At 31.4% G+C, this 16093-nt stretch overlaps 1 long non-coding RNA gene across 5 annotated transcripts; it reads right to left on the bottom strand.

The window, feature by feature from the left end:
* Positions 1-1841: 1841 nt before the first annotated feature.
* On the bottom strand, positions 1842-3640 carry LOC149989336 (uncharacterized). Of its 5 annotated transcripts, none has more exons than XR_016502431.1 (4): positions 3319-3534; positions 2867-2964; positions 2464-2553; positions 1842-2249 (listed from the first exon to the last, which is right to left on the bottom strand). It is a non-coding gene; the product is annotated as an uncharacterized LOC149989336 (long non-coding RNA). The 5 variants fall into 5 exon arrangements; XR_016502432.1 differs by having other exon boundaries at positions 3390-3518; XR_016502433.1 differs by having other exon boundaries at positions 3426-3510.
* Between the last annotated feature and the right edge of the window lie 12453 nt (positions 3641-16093).

The following is a 16093-nucleotide window of genomic DNA, read 5'->3' as shown; positions in this document are numbered from 1 at the left end:
CAATCAACTATAAATACATGTAAAATCAAAGTAGTATCTATAAAGCTTCTAAGAAGTTTTTTTAGAAAATATTATGAAATAAATCTATTTTAATCTACTTCTATTTAATCATATAAGTAAATATTATAATAAATATATATATCCATAACACACAAGAGTCTTTGGTAGTCAAAAATTTAGTCTATTGAGACCTAAAGATCATCCGTGTAAGTTCAATAAGAAAAAATAAGCCTTGAAAGTGTGGACTAGCAATAAGTCAAAGATAGGATTCTGGACTAGCAATAAGTTGCTTTGGGATCCCAACATTGTTTACAAAACTAAGTCTCCATATTTTGTATTGGAAGACATCCAAAATTAACTTAGGAAGATCCATTGAACAAAGGAGGTAGCATGCATTGACTTGGGGTAGGTCCAAGGTCACGGGAGATGGTATTCTACTTCTCTTGAGACTTGTGAGTTGGCCTTGTAGTAAGGAAGAGTTGATCGATCATCTCTTTGGCCAGATTTGCACGTAAGAGGTGATTAAGAAGACAAGGGAGCCCTAAGGGTGTTATACCATCTCTCTTGTAGTTTGAGCGAATATTGATGAGCTTTGAGCAAATATTGATGTGGTTTGGTAACAACACAATGACCATGGGATGCTCTAAGAAAATCGCTCAAATTGAATGCCTTTTATAAGAGCCTCCAAATACAAGAGAAGTTCATCAAGTCTTACAAACACAAAATTCTTGGAGCAAACCACTTCAAACAGACTCTCAGAAACTCGGCCATGAAATCCAGACGGCAACTTCTATCCTTGAACTATCATCATATTTTAAGCATAACTAAGTGAATTAACTTCTGCTACCCTCGGTAGAATTTTTTTCACCAGGACTGTCTTTAGGATTCGTTATTTCACTTCAAAAAAATTCAACTACGAATTTTTTTAGCTCAATCAATGTCGCAAATATGTGAAAAGTCTAGGAGCTTCTGGTCATCAAACTCGAACATTCCAGCTGCTGCAAATAGGCTAGAAAGCAAGAGGTGAAGAAATCTCAGCCGATTCCTTCAAGCGCATTCTCTGAGTCACCAAAAACGGGGTGTATATACAATCATAAACAGCGACAACCTCAGACCTCGACGTGCACAGCCAGCTTTGTTGTAACGTAGCAGTGTGCAGCTTTTGCGAACTATGCGTAAATGTTACATCCACATTACATGCATGACTCATCGCAGGATAAGGAACAACACTTCTACTTAGGTATGCGGCGCTGGTCTGTTACCACACTTCATGTACAAGTATACTACGAGTACAAACTGCAGACCATGGTTTCCGACCTTGCTACACAAAAGCAGAAACTTCAGACATGATGAAATGGCACCTAAATCCCAACCTGGTAAAATACGGGTCAGAATCCGCCCTCTCCTGCGAGATCCATCCGAGGTAGTACAGATTCCTCACATAGTATTTAGGATGTCTGTACAGATGCCAACATTCCGAATCGAACCACGCGTTTCATGTGAATGGGTGATTCGTCTTGGATTGGACAGAGAGTCAAGGTGCTTTACAATACAATCTTCCGTCGGCACGCATTTTGCAGAGCACTTCATCGTAACATGCATTTAGACAATACGCGTTTGCAGAGCATTTCGTGTCAGGCCATCGAGGTATAGCAACGTTTCAAGCTCATGGAGAGAATCCTGATTGTATTGACGTCACGTAGACCCTTATTGTTGACGAAATGCACATACTGTACACGGTGCTTAGGAAGGTACAATTGTAGGAATGAGAGACAAACACAATTGGCCAAAATTGCTCACACAATAGATCAGATTAACGACATCAGCACACGTGCAAACGATGAAGCACAACTTCAAAGTTTTATTCTCTTAGATACCATATCTTCTATCACATACAAGAGTCGTAAGTGTCACGCCCCTGACAAGGAACAGAAGCCACTGGCAAGAGGTGCTTTTCGTCGCAGCATGCTTTACACAGACAGTGCCATTGATTTGACAGCCAGCTGAAATTCTGTGGTGTTCTCGCTTTTCATAAATGATAACCCCTGCACGAAGGAGTTGGTCTAAAATTCAATTTTGTCGCACATAGCTACTTTTCATCGCTAACTTGCATGCCTCCACACCCGTGCAACTTTGTCTAGCACACTTCGTAGAGACAGAGAGTTGGAAAGTTCAGAATGGTCATTCTGAGTGAACATGGTACGATTTAGAAAGTCGATGCAACAAGTCGTCATTACACTTTCCTTCTCCTGCAGACTACATTTCCGTTAGGACAAAGCTGCAGTGGACGCACACTAATATGTTACCGCGTTAAGTAGTGTAAAGGTGGCCAAATTTTGACACTACATAGTAACACCAAAACGATTGAAACGTAAAGAAAAGCTATTGACCACTGCCTTGCATAATTGTGCAACCTAAGACGCCATTTAGAAGTGTAAACAGGTTTTCAAATAATATCCTCACCGAGTCCAGGCAGTTTTCAAAACCCTTTGCGACCAATCGTGACTCTTCAAATGTCTTGACAGCTAAAGCACAATTTGGAGCATTGTAGAACTAATGTTGTTTGCTCGCACATTCAGCAGTGGAATTGCACAAATCCATCAACCGCACATAATTCAATTGGCAATAGATGTGTTGGAAATCAAACTGCACAACATCTACGTAACTTCTACATTTCATCAATACTCCACTACTATGGCACTTACCGCAACTTGCAAGCTGAAGAGATTATGCAATACAAGAATGAACAAAAGCATGAATGACCAAACAACCTTAGGTCTTCCAGAGAAAATCTATAGCTAGGATCATACTGAACTGCAATACAAGCATTTTCAATGAATGCAAAACGCAGTTCTAGAATAGGAACCTGAAGGGATTCAGGGAACTTAATGCACAATTGCAGGGACCAGGCACGAAGCATTGGTGGTGTTTCGCACTACCTCCGTAAATGTCGTGCTCAGAGCTCTTTATCCACCTCGCCGTAGCCACAAACAAGGATAGATCTTTCAGCAGGAAGACTAGAAATGAGCGTAAAAGAATGCGAACTCAACAGAACAACGTTACTATCTCGTGCAGTCATTCTCCGCATCAATTGTCTCAAGTTGACAAGATATAACTTATTTTTTTTAAAGTGAGAAACCCTCTTAGTATCATTTGCATCTCAATATAAGATCAGGCAAAATTTTCTGCACGAATTTTCCTGTTTTAGCCAAGAAGGCAAAGATTTATTTTTCCATAGCCTCCCCTGCACAACATTCGTGAGCAGCTAATGGATCAATCATCTGTATTTGCACTAGTTTTCTTAGTTCTTGATGACACCTTTATGCAAGTCTATGCTCAGAAACAGCCTTTGAAACCTCAGGTACATGTGGAACAAACACAACATATACCAATTAGCTAAGAACGAGATGAGATTCTCATCCTACATACGCAGCATGCAAGTCGCCGACAAATCGCAGTTTACTTCACATCTCAAATCTGAAAGCTTGTGCTATTGAAAGAAACCAGTGTATTTGTTCATTTAGGGGCATCTCTGACAAAAAAATATTCCCTGAACAAACATGAGATAAATAGTATAAACACAACAAATCAGTATGCAGCAGGTGGAAGTTGATAACGCGGCATATCAAAAGTATCGAATTTCATCATGAAGGATTGTATGAAAAAGATCCGATTGTGGGGATTCGATAAAACATTGCATACCTAACTAGCTATCCAAACAACCAACCATCCAACCAAACTTTGAGAAACAGATGCTTAAAGGATTAGAAAGGAGGTGGACCTTTTAGATGATGATTACCATGAGTCGATGAATTCTAGAATTAAAAATTGGTTCCACAAATACCTAGACTTGGTCTCATTCAATGATTCATATCAACCACTAGTCGTGGACCTCCAAGAACGCCATGGTGCTGATGGCAAAAAGCAAAGAAGAGCCACACTATGCTTTTCCCATGAGATATCTTCATTCCAAGGACATGCAGGCGTGGTGCAAATTTCTCAGGATGTATTGTGACAATATGTGTACTCAGTGCAAACGTAAAATGCACTGTTATTCAGGAAAGACAGAAGTACATGGATCGCCAGTCTTTCATCGTTTCTGGACCTGTTTGTGTGGAGGCAACCCTTATGGCTTGGACCCAACCCCCTAACACCCTCTGCGCACTGCAAAGACGTGCCGTTTAGCACCTTAATTTTCCATAAGCCAACTGTGTGGGATGTGCTTTCGCTCGGCAAGAAAGGCCAGGAGTTGTGTCGGCTAGTTTCAACCGGTTGATGTTACGACCTTAATCCCACCTTGATACGCAAAAAATACCACAATCAGTTGCCGCCTAACGTTACTGAGTATATCGCAGCCATTTGTTCCCTTAGAAACGATATGGAAGAAAGTCAATGTTACTGTCACAAGCAGTAGAGACACTGAGTGTCACAATTCCAAATTCACATCGAAAGGCTGCAGAAATCTACGGTGGACAAACCTCTACTGCATTGGCATCTCTCAATCTTCGATCGCAACAGAAAATTCTGCAATGCTGTTACGACTGGACGAATCGATGATACTCGGTACGTCCATGTTGATGCAAACGACAAACCATGCAAGTTGAAGCTGGATTGCTTTAGAAGACACTCATCTGGGCATAAAGGAAACAAATCAAAACAGTATTGAAGTGAATTGATAAAACATATATCACTTTGTGTACTCAAGTAGTAAAACAACAATATCGCTGCCATATTGTTGACATCTCTTATTTTTATGAACAGAGTTCATCCAATATTTTCATCCATTAAGGTTAACACTATATACAATTGGCTAATTAGGTTACATATTCCCAATATAAGAGCACAATAGTGTATGTTAGATGCTCTTCTATCTTTATTCTAATCTCTTTTAAAGATATTATTAGCAATCTGCTAATTACAACATGGTATTTGAGTGACTTTAGATTTTTCACTCTCTTTATTTTCTTTGGTTTTTACTTCTTTTTAATTTTTTTTGTTTCTTTTATCTCCACTATAGAGTTTTTTCTTACAATTAAAGATGTACATGAAAGCTCAAAGCTACAAAGAGCTTCCAACTACACCATTTAGTTTTATGAGCTCAAGATATTTTTGCACGGGAAGAAGTTGTTGGAGCATTGTCCTTTAATACTAATCAATTCAAAGTTGATTATACAATCATTATAAATCCTTCTGCAACTCTTCTTTTCTCCACCACCACTGCATTTGTACTTGCCAATACAACCAAAGAATTATAGTTTAAAGCCATAAGAATCATTGTATCAATAATAAAGATTTAATTTTTATTAATATTATGAATTTTTTTAAATCCTAGAATAATTTAGATCAAATTTAGAGATCTATATCAATTAAGCTCTATGAATTGCAAGCTTTCCATGAGTTTATACTTCTACAATATTTGCATAACTGAAAACATAACTATTGAAGAACACTTGAAGATTGCTAATGACTTCATCTAACAACTTGCAAATATAAAATTGTAATATCAAATGAAGAGCTAGTTGGTTGAATCTTTACTAATTTTTTATTAATTAGAAAGTATTTAGGCATATGATTTCAAGAAGAGAGAATCCATTATCATATAGTATGATTTATAATCTTGAAATACAATAAATACTTAACTATAGAGAATTTAGCTTTAATTTACTTGCCAAGCTCCAATAAAAGATATATTCTTATTATAGAGGAAAAATAACTACAATAATATTAAAAGATATTCTACTAATAAAACCTTTTATATTTAATAAGGTTTAGATATAAGGCTTTTTAAATCAGCTAGAAATTCCCTAACATCCTGTATAATATCAAATCATAATTAATCATTTGTTGGTAAATTAGATTTCTAATAATTTCAAAGAAAATCCATAATCTTCTTTCAAAAATCTATCTTTATATTATAAATTTTTTATAGCTCCATATCTCCATCTTTAACATATATATAAAGTCTTGGCTCCCAAAAACCTTTTTACTTTGCATAAAATGCTCAAATTATAGCAAAATCCTTTCAAAATATTTTTTTTCCACAAAGTTTTTTTTTCTCTCCAAAATTTAGAATTTTATATCTCTTGATCCAATCATTCATTTTTTTTCAAATTTCTAGATAATATAGAATTTTTTCTTAATTTTTATCATAAAAAAAACGAACCATAAATTTACTATAGATCCTCTAACATCTTAAAAATTCTAAAAAATACTCTAAATCCTAATTTATAAACATCTAAGTATTATTTTCTTTATATCTCAAAAAATAAAAATTTAAATTTTACAAAAATTAATATAAAGATTAATAATATAACAATATAAATTTATAGAAAATTTTAGCCAAATATCCTTTTTTAATCTATTTTTTAATAATTTTTACTTATTATGTGCCTTAAATACCAAATAAAAGAAACAAACAAGGTTTCAAGAATCACCAATATCTAATATAGATAGTTCTAAATATAAAAAACTTTTATTAATATAAAATCAATCTTAATAATAGCTCTTTTAAACTAATTACTTCAAAATAGCAATCGAATCATATTTTTTAATCAACTAAAAGTAAATAACATAGCTCTTATTATATTATATAATAAATCATATATTAAATATGTATATATATATATATATATATATATATGTATTATTTTCACATGATAGCTGAAGAACAATACAACAACATTGTTATATGGCATGATTTATGATTTGGAAATATACTAGGTACTTAATTCAATTTGAAAGCATTATCTTCAAGCAATCTTTACTCCTTCAAATTGACTCGAAATCTTTTATTTTTTATATGTAAAATTTAGTTTTTTAAACCAACTTTCCAACCGCATAATCAAATCCTTTAAAGCCCTTCATATACATGTGCTATGCCTCAAAGAATGAAAATAGGTATAAAATCAATACCTTAACTTTAAATGCATATATCTCCTTTACAAATACTTCAAATTATAAAAAATTTATACCAAAATTATATTCAAAATCCTCAACTTATCAATTTTAATCTTTGATGTTTGAATGTCTTCAAAAGAATAATCCTAATCTCTAATAAGACCTCAAGCAACCTCTTTGAAGTCCATTAGACATGACTTTTAATCAATAGAACTGACTTTCATCATCCATCTCTATTTATCTATATAATTAGTCTCACTACTCTTTTTTATTTAAAAAAATCCTTCTCCAATCTTTTTTTTAATAAGTTTTATATAGTATATGCTCTAATCATTAAATAAAAGAAATAAAATAAGATTTTAAGAGTAATCAATGTATAATAAAGATAGTTCTAAATACATTGTATAATAAATTATACATTAAATATATATGTGCATTATTTTCACATAATAGCCAAACTACAATACAACATCCTTCTAAAGCTGTGTATCTTTTGGTATGCACCAAAAAAAATCAAAATTGTAGTTAGTATTATAGTACCTCTTTAACATTGTTTTTTTCATGATCCATTTCTTCTTCTTCATTTGTAAAGAAATCAATGTCTTCTCCAATATCTTTCCTTATTATATCTTGATTCTGTTGCTTAAAATATTTTATATATTTTTTTACAATTGAAATCCTAAGGTATGTTCTATCTAACTTCTTTAATACATATGTGATATTATCTAAAATATTTACAACCACATAAGGCCCAAATTAGTGCTTTGAATTTTTTTGCAAATCATTGTATTGGTTATTAAAATTATTTTTATAAACAAGTATCTAATCACCTTTATAAATTTCTTGTGGTTTTAATTGGTACCGCTTATCAAATCTGACCTTGTTTTTCAAGCATGCCTCTTTCAACTTGACAATTATTTTTTTTATGTCCTCAGAGCTCTTCTTTAGTTAACAAATTTAAAGTAGAAGAAGATTTTTTCTAGACATGTTATATTACCAAGATAAAAACACTCCAAGTAGATATTTGTTCTTTAATTGGCATAATAGGCTTTTATCCTTGTATCAATTTTTTTGGCATATATCCTATCACTAAATTATAAGTAATACAATCAATTCATAGAGAAAATGGTAATAATCTTAGCTATTCTTTTTTTCTTCTTTTGTAGGCTTTAACAATGGCTTTAACTATTAAAAGATGACCTTGCTTATTTTTGGCATTACCTTCAAGATTATATAATGTTGTAAGTGCAAGCTTGATTGTACATCTTTCAAAAACTCTCTTGCCTCATATGCATTCAATTTTCCACAATCAGCAATAATCTTTGTAATACATCCATATTTATAAATCACATCTTCTAATAAAAATCTAAAAATTCCTTTAATAGATTTTTTTTATAGAATTTTTCCTTCTACTTGATTAGATAAAGCTTCTAATGCAAAAATCAAGTATCACATTTGCCATAATTCTATAGGCATAGTCACTAAATCTACAATCCATCTATAATATATTGCAAGAAGATATGTGGGATGTAATTCATCTTTGTATCAATTCTTCAAATACATTGACAAGTTTGGCATGATTCCACAAACTTTATTATATTTCTATCTAAATTGTACTACCAATATCTTTTTTTGAGCTTGTTAAAAGTAACATAAATATCTTTATAACTTGTCTACAAACTATTATGAAATTCTTGGATCAATTATCTTTACATTTATTTCTTGTAAATTATTCTTTGTAGTATATTATTATCTTTTTTGTATTGCTTCTACAAGTAACCACCTTATAAAAAGTAGTTGTATGCTTTCTATGTGATTTGCTTAAAATAAAATATCATTCTATCTTGGTTGCCTTAATAATGTGCTTAAATAGTTGTCACAGATATATATATATATATATATATATATATAAATTAATAATTATTTATATGATTTAGATAATAGTAGGTAAAAGTAGGTCAATTCCATAATATATATAGATGCTATTTTGACTTTATAGGTGTCTTTAATTGGCTTTTTAGGTTAAAAATGTAATCAACAAGTTAGCCATGTGTTATGCATATTGGTAGCTTGAAGAACAAGCTAATTATGTAGCCCACACATTGTCATACTATAATTGCTTATAATATGTAAAAATTAGTTAGAACATATAATATGTTCATAAGTCTTGGTGTATGTTAGAATGGTTAATAGATTAATTTAAAGAGAGTGGATATAAGAAACTTTATTTTGAGTTTTAACTTTTTTGATTATAGCATTTGAAAAAAAATTGTAAGACCTAAATTTTTAGTATAAAGCCTTGAGAGGAGATTAGAACCTAAAGAAGAAAATCTTAACTAATAGGAGGCTTATTAGGAGGGATGAAAGAAAGGCATGGTTGGATGAAGGCAAGGAATGGAGATCTTAATTCCTATTGGTCGAAGGCCATATCCAATGGGCTTCAAGGAGGCTGCCTGAGGCCTTATTAGCGATTAGGGTTTTTCTTTTGAAGTCATTCGAGATTTAGAGGCTAAGATCAGCAAGTTCAGGGTTTTGGATATAATTTGGGTGAAGAATTTATGTGATTTCAAGTTTTTTTGAAGGAGATATAGGTGTTCAAAGTTAAGGTGTCAAATTTGTACCTACTATCACTCTTTGAAGTCTAACATATGCGTACGGAGAGCAATGAAAGATCGGCGATTGGAGTTGAAGAAGACACTTTCTTGGCTATACTTTACATATATTTTTTGATGAATTCCAAATCTGGATGAAAGAGTTATAGGGCATTGAAGACAGCACATGTAATTCAAAGGCAGTAAGTGTTTCATTTTGTTGATAGTAATGGTTAGAGCCATATCTTAAGTTTGTGGACGAATTTTTTATTCAAAATTTTTATAAGTGTGAGTTATTAAGTTAAAAAGCTATAAATCAAAGTTTCATGGTATTTGAATACTTATTTTGTGAGATATGAAGAAATTAGCATGCAGGTGTATGTAAGCTAGGATTTAAAGCTATTGTTAGGGTTTTGGTGATATCTCAAGATCCGTAATGAATTTATAGTTGAATTTTTTTGTGGTAGATTTTGAAAGTATATGAATACTTCATGTAAAATTTTAGATTATTTAGATGGTCCAATTGTGAGATATGAGCTGTTTAAGTTTTTAACATTTCTCACAAAGATATGATTGGAACTCCTTCAACATCTACATCCAATTATATCTCTTTTTCTACAATAGAACATCCTTCCAATACTAAAGAACCAAGAGTTGTCCTGCCTGAAAAGTTTGATGGCAGAAGATCCAAGTGTCAAAGATTTATCAATCAAGTACAACTTGTGATTGAACTTCAATTCCAAAGCTATCCAACTCAAAGATCACAAGTTAGATTCATTGGTACACTTCTTTTAGGTTCAGCATTATCGTAATTTTCATCATTTTTTGAATAGAAATCTCTAATATTGGATAAATTGGAGGCTTTTTTAGTAGAGTTTTGATCCATGTATGGAGAACATGATGCAACTTGTATTGCAATCAACAAGATCCATATTTTACAACAAAACAATTAATCTATAATATTATATGCTTCATAATTTTGATAACTTACAATTGATATCAAGTGGCATGATATTGCATTGATTAGTCAATTTTTCTATGGACTATAATATAAGGTAAAGAAATTCATACTCAACTTACCTAATCCTCAAACATTGAGTCAAGCAATTGCCTTTATTGTAAAGTATGATAATCAACTTTTCAAATTTTGACCTAAGAGTCAAACAAGTTGGCCTCAACGTTACTATAATTCAATAGAAAGACCAATGCCTCCTCAATACATACATTTAGAAGTAGAAGATATACAAATTGATGCAGTATATTTCAAACCTCTTATTGAGCAACAAAAGACTCATTGCCATTAGGAAGGATTGTGCTTATATTGTAGAAAATCTAAGTACATTCCTCAAAATTATCTAAAGAAGTAATGCAATTATAAAATGAGGAGTATAAATGTCAAAGAAGATAATATATTAGAAAATGAGTTTATCTAGCTACAATAGGGACCGTGTGATTGGAATCTTATATAATATCTAATACAGGTCCTATTTTCTCCTGAGAACCCTCTCTTTGTTTTACATTAAATATTATTTTAGGACCTAACTAAAAGTATAACTAAGAGTGTAATTAATGGAATAAAAAATCACAAGTCTAGTATAATTAAACCTATGTTTATAGGTGTAAGAGCTTTCTTTCATGTTGCAAAAGAAGGATCACCTTTTGTTATTTATGCCACATCTGTTTTTAATGGATCAAAGACTTCAAATGATATTCCAAGCCAATATCAAGATTTTTAAGATATATTTAGAAAAAGAATGTAAATATTCTTTTAAAACATCATCCATATGACTGTTCAATTGATCTTTAAGAAAGAGTACAACCACCATTTGGATCAATCCACAATTTATTATAAAATGAATTGACCAAACTCAAGGAGTATATTAAAAAGAATCTAGCCAAGAACTTCATATGCTATTCTAAATTTCTAGCAAGAGCCTCAATTTTGTTTGTAAAGAAAAAAACTGATCATTACAAATGTGTGTTGATTATTAATGACTCAAGAAGATCACCATCAAAAATAAATACCTACTATCTTTAATATATGGACGTCTTGATCAGTTGAATCAAGCTAAGATCTATATAAAAATAGATCTATGAAGAGTATACAATTTGGTATACATCTAAAAAGGAGATGAATGAAAGATTGCATTTCGAACCAAGTATAGATATTTTGAATATAATATTATGCCTTTTGGACTTACAAATGCACTAAGAGCTTTTCAACATCTTATAAATGATATTTTTTGAAATTTTTTGGATAATTTTGTTATCTATTATCTAGACGACATCTTGATCTATTCTAAGAATTCAAAAGAATATGAACTTTATATTTGTTGCATCTTACAAAATTAAGAGATGCGGGGCTTTATGCCAATATAAAAAAAGTGTGTATTCTATACTACTCAAGTTGACTTCTTAAGATATATCATTTCAAACGATAAACTTATGATAGATCTTAAAAAGATTCAAATGATTATAGATTGAAAGATCCCAAAAATGGTCCAAGATTTCTAATATTTTTTGAGATTTGTCAATTACTATCAGATCTTCATCAAAGACTTCTTTCAAATTGTAGCTTTATTTATACGTTTGACTTATAAAGACAAACTTTAATGGAATCAAGAAGCGGAAGCTACATTTGAAGCTTTAAAGACAACCTTTGTTTTTCCATCAATCTTCTATCTTGTTGACTTTTTTAAGGTACTCTTTATGAAAACACATGCATTGAACTTTGCTTTGAGTGTTGTATTATCACAAATGGAAATAGATGATAAAATTCATCCAATAATTTTTCATTCCAGGAAATTTTTGGTATCCAAGATTAATTATGAGATCCATGATAAAGAGCTTCTTGCAATTGTGGATTCTTTTCAAGAATTGCATCATTATTTAGAAGGTGCTTTCAGTCTAGTCATCATATATATAGATCAAAAGAACCTCAAATATTTCATGTCAGCTTATATTTTGAATCATCGCCAAGCTCATTGGAACATGTCTTTGTCAAGATTTGAATTCAATATCACTTATCAACCAAAAAAATAACAAGGTTTGTTGGATGCCCTTCTCAAACATTCTTATCTTGCATCTAAAAAAGAAGATGCAGCTTTTGATCAACAAAGGACAATTTTATTGAAGCAAGAACAATTTTATCTTTAAACAGTGAAATCAACATTGATTGTTGATTCAACTTTTCTCAAACAAATTCAATCAAGTATGTCCTCAAATCCTCTTCTTTATAATATCAAGAAAATTGCTTTTAAGTCTTATGATACTTCTAAATTTGAATTCAAGAACAACCTACTTTATTTCTGAAAGATACATATATGTACTAAAATAAGAAGCACGTTTATGTGTTCTTCAAGTATATTACGACTTTCCAACAGTAGAACATTTTGGATATAATAAGACTCTGGAGCTAATATCTAGAGATTTTTGGTGGCTGCAAATGTGCAAGGCTGTAAAAGACTTTTTTTAATTATACGACATTTGTTCAAAGTCAAAAACTCCTCGGCATTAACCTTATGGACTTCTTTAACCATTATTTATTCTAAAACAACCATGGTCTTTTATTTCTATGGATTTTATTACGGATCTTCAAGTCTCAAGATTGTGTGATTTTATATGTGTGATAGTAGATCGTTTTACCAAAATGACACATTTTGTACTATGCACAAAATCTATCACAGAAGAAGAAACTATCAAGCTTTTCCTTGACAATATCTATCAATATGGGCAGGGCATCGAGGTATTTGGGCAACATTCACTAAGTTAAGAGAAAAATATTGGTGGAAAGAAATGTACAAAGACATAGCAAAATTTGTAGGATCTTGTGAGACTTGCCAAGTGTATTCAAATATTCGACATTGAGATGGATTACATCCAACATACCCTTTGGCTTTACATTACAAGTGGGTAGTGGATTTAATGGCAATGCCTATAGGACTTAGACAAATGAAGTATTTGGTACTTGCACAGAAGATTTATCAAATATGATTGAAGGACTGGCATTTAGAACAAAGGATACTAAAGGTGTATGTTGATTTCTTTTAGAAGAAGTTATTTGTTGCTATGGTTGTATTGAAAAAATTACGGTGGATACGAGTGAATTGGATGCAAAGGAAGCATGAAAATTCTTTAGTAGAATAGGAATTAAACTTTCTTTAATAACAATATATAACCCAGAAGATAATAGTAAAAGTGAGCGTGGACATTCACCTATTGTTAAGGCATTAGTAAAGGCATGAAATGGCAAAGCACATGAATGGCCTAGACTACTACTATTTTTATTGTGGGCAGATCGTACAACTCATAGTTCGGTAACATGTTATATGCCTTTTGAATTAATATATGGATAAAAACTAGTAATGCCAATAGAAGATGTAGTATCTACATGGAGTATATTACCTTGGAAGAATGATTTCAACAGAGAAGAAATTTTAGTATTATGGATTCAAAAATTAGAAAGAAGATCCAATAATATTGAAATAGCAATAAAAAAATTGAAAGAAGCAAGGGAAAAGAATAAGGAAAGATTTGATAAAAAACATCAATTATGACCTAAGGCTATTGAAGATGGTGATTGAGTATTAGTTTATGATAGTAGCTTAAAAAATCAACATAGCACTATGAAGAAGTTTGCAAAGAGATTGTTTGGATCTTATATTGTCAAAAAGACATACAATAATGGAACATATTCATTACAAGAACTTGATGGTACAGAATTGAAGGTACTCATAGCAGGAAAATAAATCAAGTTATTTAAACAAAGAGATGAAGACATTTGTTTTGATGAAGATTAAACTCTAATAAAAGATATTGAGATTGGAATAGATGAGCATATTGAAGATCAAGAATTAGACGAAGATGAAGTGCATTCTACATCAACATATTAAAGAATCGTTGGCACATGTCGGAGGATGCACAGATTCAGGGGGGGTGGATGTCATGATGTAACATGATTAATAGGTGAAAGAGTGTGGAGATTATTGTAATTTAGGAGATCTTAGTTCAAAGTATTAGAACAAATTATCTTAGAAATATAGTTAATAGTCAAAGGGGTAATAAAATTAAAAGGTATCAATGCCGCTTTTTAGAAAGGTGACTTTTGCTTACTTTGTAGGACCATAAATAAAACAAAACAAAGTAGGTTAGAAAAATAAATGATATAGGCATCTTTAGAACTTAGCTAAGAGTAAATTTTCGTAAAAATTACTTAGAAAAACTAGATGTTGATACCCAGAGAGGGCCGGTTATGAACTAGGGTCGAAATCAGATCCTGAGTCATAAAACCGAGTTTCTACGATGATTCCAGGATTCTTTTGCAGATCGGAGAGTGGAGTTTGATAGCAGATTGGATAAGGTTTCTATAAGCATTAATTTTGGGTGATTTGGAGTTATAATGACTTTGTAAGAGCTTTACAAAGTCAAGGTTTGTTTTGGATGACTTGGATTTTATGAAATAAAATAAGATATATGTTTTGGGTGATTTTAAGAGTTCTGTAATAGATCTACTAATGAAATTTTTTAAATTTATGGTTATAGTTGAGTTTAATATGTATTGTAAATTTGAGTTTGATCTAACGGTTGAATTGAGGATTATTGAGGTTTAAGAGGGTCAAGGTCTCAGAAAGTAGAATTTTAGGTCCAGTGAGGGTTTTAAGATTTCTTGCAATCTACTAGTTGGATTAGAATAAAATTTATGTATGAGGATATTAGACTTATTTTTCTATGTGTATAAGAAATTTGAAATCAATCGAATGGTGAAAAAGAGAGATATTGGCTCTGAAAGATTGGCATTAAGGTTGGAGAAGGAGGCCGGCAAATATTCGAGCATATTTTTGAGATTATCGTCAATTTGGTAATTTCGATCCTTTTCAAATTTTTTGTGCTTGTTTTTCACTTATTTTTTAAGAAGTGTGAAAAATTTGAGTTAAGATCGATGGTTTATTCATTAGTTATTGAGGTTTAAATCTATTATAGGAATTATTAAGGTTTTATTAGGGATTGATTTAGGGTTTAGAGTTTGATTAGGATTTGATTTAGGATTAGGATTTGATTAGGGTTTAGAGTTTGGTTTAGGATTTGGTTAGGATTTGGTTTAGGATTTAGGATTTGATTAGGGTTTGGTTTAAGATTTGGTTTAGGGTTTGGATTAGATTTTGGTTAGGATTTAATTAGGGTTTGATTTAGGATTTAGGATTTGGTTTAAGGTTTGGTTAGGATTTGGTTTAAGGTTTAAGATTTGATTAGGATTTGATTTAGAATTTAGAATTTGGTTGAAATTTGGTTTAAGATTTATTTAGGATTTGGTTTAGGATTTAGGGTTTGATTTAGGGATTAGGATTTTATTAGGGTTTAAGATTTAATTAGTTTTGGCCTAAAGTTTGAATGAAGTTCAATAGGATTTTAACTAGAATTAAATTAAGATTGAATTGAGATGTATTTGAGGAATATTTGTGATCATTCTAATATTTCTTTAAGAATTCTTATTATTTGTTTGAAATTTCTTTGAGGTTTTTTTGAAGCTTGCTTAGCATTATTATGGTCTAATTAGAGATTGATTAGTATTCTATTATAGTTAGGATTTTGTTGTTACAATTTCCATT

The sequence above is a fragment of the Physcomitrium patens genome, chromosome 4 (genome assembly GCF_059467195.1).
Source record: "Physcomitrium patens ecotype Gransden chromosome 4, ASM5946719v1, whole genome shotgun sequence".
In the NCBI taxonomy this organism is placed as follows: Eukaryota; Viridiplantae; Streptophyta; class Bryopsida; order Funariales; family Funariaceae; genus Physcomitrium; species Physcomitrium patens.
The sequence above is the reverse complement of the archived record's forward strand: the minus strand, read 5'-3'. Positions and strand labels throughout refer to the sequence as shown.